Raw genomic sequence first — 5,541 nt, 5'->3', positions numbered from 1 at the left:
CATATCAAAATGTTCGTCTCAGAGAGTACATCATTTCATCTCATTGCATCATTTTTATTTGAACTCATCTTGTTGCCAGAAATGCTGTTGGAAGAGAGCTATTTGAGTTAATTGTCAGATCTGCTGCACCAAATAGATATTTGTCATTTTTGCCATGATTAATGTGTGCATGATATGCTCCTGAGCTCTACATGTGTTTTGTTGTATGCCATGCCATCTTTACAGAGGTGCTATCCATGTATATTTGTGATATGTGTGGTGACTAGCACAAGCTTGCAAAGTAGTGCATTCGTTAATCCTGATTTCAGGGACTTAGGATTTCTCTAAGTCCTTGATCTGTTCTTATCAATATGCCATACGTTCATGTTGTTTCCTAGTGATCCGTGCCTCTTTTGAGGATGATCAGTAAGGATGATTTGTTAATATTGGGGTGCTCTATCCATCCATGTCTTTGTTTGCAGTTAGGGAGCACCCTAGCTTTAGTCAATCGAGCTCTACTTTTGCTATTTTGTTAATCCTGGCAGATTGTCTACTTGTTAGCGATTTTGCCGAGGATGTTGTTCTTCTTGCCATGTCTAGCTTATATAATGTGTATTCTTGACGGGTGTATGCTTATTTTGTCATGCCATGCTCTGTAGTGAGTGCATCGAGCTCGTAAACATGCCTACTCGTTAACATATTTGCATGCTCCAGTTTTTCTCTAAGTCTGTAACCTGGTTATGTTTTTGCCATGTTCACATGCTTGCAATTGTATTTTCTAATCCCTTTTGGCTCAAGGTCACTAAGGGACTTTTGTTAAGATCTTTGAGTAGCTCCATGTAATGCCTTGCTTTGCCATGTTAAGTTCATGTAGCATATAGTTTTCATGCTCCAAAGTGTGCTACCTGATCTGAAATTCCAGGCTTGTGTTAATTTCACCAAGTCTGAAACCTGTTTATCAGTTGCACTTTTTGCCATGCTGTTTGAACCTGTTAATGGATGAATTGGCCGTAGCTCAGTGTTCATTTTTGGGAAGCATCTTGAGTGCATCCCTGCTATGTATTTTGTTGTCATGTTTAAGTGTTGTAGCATGTTTATCATGATGCATTTAGATGGCTACTTGTTGTTTATCGCAGACTGGTGCCATATTTGTTTTGCTTGCCATTTCCAAACCGTGCATCCAATTCCGGTGATCTTTATATCGAATTCAACTGAAATCACCTCACCTTTCCAGTGGCACACTTGGATTTCCATGTTGAGGCCAGGTTCAATCATTCCTTGTCAAATCATGCATATGCATCGCATACCGCATCTCGCATATCATACCATGTTCATGTGTGGTTTGTTTACTATGTTGTGTGCTTCTTTCTGGTGTTTGCGTCTCCGGGTTGGTTCCGGTAACATTGCGTTTGTGAGGACCCGTTCGACTATGTCCGTTTGTCTTCTTCATGGACTCGTTCTTCTTCCTTGCGGGATTTCAGGCAAGATGATCATACCCTCGAAATCACTTCTATCTTTGCTTGCTAGATGCTCGCTCTTTTGCTATGCCTATGCTGCAATACCTACCACTTGCTTATCATGCCTCACATATTGTGAACCAAGCCTCTAACCCACCTTGTCCTAAGAAACCGTTGTTTGGCTATGTTACAGCTTTGCTCAGCCCCTCTTATAGCGTTGTTAGTTGCAGGTGAAGATTGAAGTTTGTTCCTTGTTGGAACATGGAGATGTTGTTCCTTGTTGGAACATGTTTACTTGTTGGGATATCACAATATCTCTTATTTAATTAATGCATATATATACTTGGTAATGGGTGGAAGGCTCGGCCTTATGCCTGGTGTTTTGTTCCAGTCTTGCCGCCCTAGTTTCCGTCATATCGGTGTTATGTTCCCGGATTTTGTGTTCCTTATGCGGTTGGGTAATAATGGGAACCCCTTGACAGTTCGCCTTGAATAAAACTCCTCCAGCAATGCCCAACATTGGTTTTACCATTCGCCACCTAGCCTTTTCTTTCCCTTGGGTTCTGCAGACTCAAGGGTCATCATTATTTTAACCCCCCCGGGCCAGTGTTCCTCTGAGTGTTGGTCCAAACTGTCAGCCGCCGATGGCCACCAGGGGAAACTCTGGGCTGGCCTACCGGAAGTTTGCACAATCTGAGTGTGCCCTGAGAACGAGATATGTGCAGCTCCTACCGGGATTTGTCGGCAAATTCGGGCGGTGTTGCTGGACTTGTTTTACCATTGTTGAAATGTCTTGCAACCGGGATTCCGAGTCTCATCGGGTCTTCCCGCTAGAAGGAATATCCTTCCTTGACCATGAGAGCTTGTTATGGGCTAAGTTGGGACACCCCTGCAAGGATTTGAACTTTCGAAAGCCGTGCCCGTGGTTATGGGAAGATGGGAATTTGTTAATGTCCGGTTGTAGAAAACCTGAAGTTGACCTTAATTAAAATGCATCAACCGCGTGTGTAACCATGATGGTCTCTTTCCGGCGGAGTCCGGGAAGTGAACACGGTGTTGGAGTTATGCTTAACGTAGGTTGTTCTAGGATCACATCTTGATCATATTTTTCTCGATCGTGCTTTGCCTCCTCTTCTCGCTCTCATTTGTGTATGTTAGCCACCATATATGCTAGTCGCTTGCTGCAGCTCCACCTCATACCTTTACTTTACCCATAAGCTTAAATAGTCTTGATCGCGAGGGTGTGAGATTGCTGAGTCCCCGTGACTCACAGATACTTCCAAAACCAGCTTGCAGGTGCTGATGAGTCCGTGCAGATGACGCAACCAAGCTTAGGAGGAGCTCGATGAAGATCTTGTCCTTTGTGTTGTTTCGGTCTAGTTGATCAGTAGTGGAGCCCAGTTGGGGTCGATCGGGGATCTTTGTAGCATTTGGGGTAGTCTTCTTTATTTTGGTTCCGTAGTCGGACCTTGATTGTATCTGGATGATGTAATGCTTTATTCATGTATTTGTGTGAAGTGGCGATTGTAAGCCAACTATGTATCTTTTCCCTTATTGTATTACATGGGTTGTTTGCGAAGATTACCTCACTTGCGACATTGCTTTCAATGCGGTTATGCCTCTAAGTCGTGCTCCGACACGTGGGATATATAGCCGCATCGAGGGCGTTACAAGTTGGTATCAGAGGCTTCCCCGACCTTAGGAGTCCCCACTGCTTGATCGAATTAGCTGACAAGTTGAGTCTAGAAAAATGTTTTGAGTCATTTAGGAATTATATATTGGAGTGTTTAGGAATTATTTTTACTCCCCAGTCCCTTCATCGCTCTGGTAAGGCATCCTGACGTAGAGTTTTGACTCTTCTCTTCTCAAATTTCACTAAAAAAATTTAGTATCACGCGGGTATCTTGGAATCGTTTCGATGGATTTGTGACGAGAACATTGTTCTTGGTGCCTCCTGTCATTTAGGGGTTGTGGCAGTGTCCCGGGGAGTTGAGCTCCGAGGTGTTGTCGTCACAATTTTATTGTTGCAGTTCTGGAATACCTGAGTTTAGTTTCACCGACATCGAAAATCTCTTTTATGCAGTTGTTGGTGAGATAACCACGACGCCACCCAGTACTGGGGCGGGAGTTCGGGAGTATTGCCATAACTCGTATAACGGATGCTTTTCGAAGGTTGAGGTAGATGATTTCCGAAGGTTTCTTGGTTATGTGTTGAAGGATGGATACAGCTAGATGTAGGATTTGTTAGTTTGGGTGAGATATTATGCTTCCCCTGTATCCCCAACACCTGATTGCATAACCGGAAAGTTTCGGGAGTTTATAAGTGGGAATTCAAGTAGCTCTTAGGAAATCTTTCCGACAAATGTATGATATGAAACTGGGGTTCGACGTCTAGTGGTCCGCCTATCCACGGTTGGTTTTACAATGGTCTCATTGTGTCTTAAAGAGTCCTTGTCTATGCCGACTCGGGGACGCTTCGTATGTCATGTGCACTGCCTTGTACATGATGGTGCTGTACGATCGAGCCCGTGTAGGGCCCACCATGAAAACTTTGGACGAAATCTCTATCATATGTTTGTTCTGGCTTATTTCGCAAGCCAATCCTTCATTGTGTTTTGAGTTGTGGTATTCGAGTTGCTTCGAAGTCAAATGTTGATTCCACACCTTTTTTCCAAGCGGTATTCTCATATTTCTATGTGAATACAAATCCTTGTCGATCATCGAGTTTGTCATTTCAATTTCTTTGAACCGGTGTGCTTCTGTTCGAATGGATCCAATCTTGTCAACATTCACAAGATCAATTATCAGTTCTTTTCAACGGTGCTTGTTTCGTCCGTCCCTAAGTTGCCTTTGTTTTCCCACCCGCCCACCCTTTTTCTTCAAGGACTCAGACTTCTAATCAAGTATCCATCTTATTGTTGCGAGGCCTCTTCATTCCTTTTCCGTCAATATTCTTACCCAGTGGTTCTCATGAAGATGTTCTACAAGCTCATCATTCTTCATTCTTTTTCTTCTTTGGTGGATTCTAGTCAAGCTTTGCTGATCATAGCCTTTCCTCGTTTCAATGCTTTCTCATGCCGGTGCAATTCTTAATCGTTCACCTCTCGCTATTCATTCGTTCTGGAGTGCTGAAGATATCTCAGAAAATGCTAGAGTTTATTTTCATTCTTTCAAGATCTTTCGAGGAAGTTATCTCATTCAAGCCATTTGTTTTCAACCGGTGCAACCTCTCTTTTAAATCATTTCAATGGTGTATCTTTTCAGTGGGCCCTAACCCACAGGTCTTTTCCCAGGATCTTACCTGACTCTTCTTATTTTCCCGGAGGTATTCTCAAATTCTTTTTGAAGTTTGACGTAAGAATGATTTATCATCAGTCAAATGTCTTCTCCAAGATCTGTCAAAATCTTTTCATCATTGGCTCAATCTTTTCGCTTTTGATTCTTCCGGAGCGTCTAAACAATTCTTGTTGGTGTTTCTCGTCGTCATTCTCCACATTTGAAGAACGAAGAAGATTTTTCTCTCAATCTTGCTTCATTCTTTTCAAGATTCGTGATTCTAGCTTGTTGCCATCCTCTCATAATTGTATTTGATTGTGAGAATTCTTTTCACCCATCCGGAGCTATTCAAGAGTCTTCTCAGTGTGTTATCCAGAGTCCATCAATTCAGGTTTATTCATTCTCAGTTGTCAGCTATCATTCTCCAAATTTTACCGGTGATTCGTTCAAGTGATCTTTAATCGGCTCGTGATCTCTTTGTTCTCATGTATCTAAATCCTCTCAAGCATCTTCTTTCATTTTGTAATTCTTCCCGGTGTTTCTTTATGTTTTATTCGTTTTTTTTCAATTCTTACGGTGGTTCGTTCAAGAGTTTTCTTCCTTCATGTATCATATCTATGCATTCGTGCTTTTCAAATTCTACCGGTGGTTCGTTGAAGACCTTCTCAAGTTTGCACTATATCTCTCTTAATCTTTCTACGAGGATAAGTACAATGCCAAATCCGTTGCTTGTCAGCAATTAAATTGTTGAAGGATACGCATAACATAATTCTTATTCTTTTTCCATCCAAGTGATTAATTTCTTTTTCCGGAGTGGTTCATCATATCA

The sequence above is a fragment of the Triticum aestivum genome, chromosome 2A (genome assembly GCF_018294505.1).
Source record: "Triticum aestivum cultivar Chinese Spring chromosome 2A, IWGSC CS RefSeq v2.1, whole genome shotgun sequence".
Classification (NCBI taxonomy): Eukaryota; Viridiplantae; Streptophyta; class Magnoliopsida; order Poales; family Poaceae; genus Triticum; species Triticum aestivum.
The sequence above is the reverse complement of the archived record's forward strand: the minus strand, read 5'-3'. Positions refer to the sequence as shown.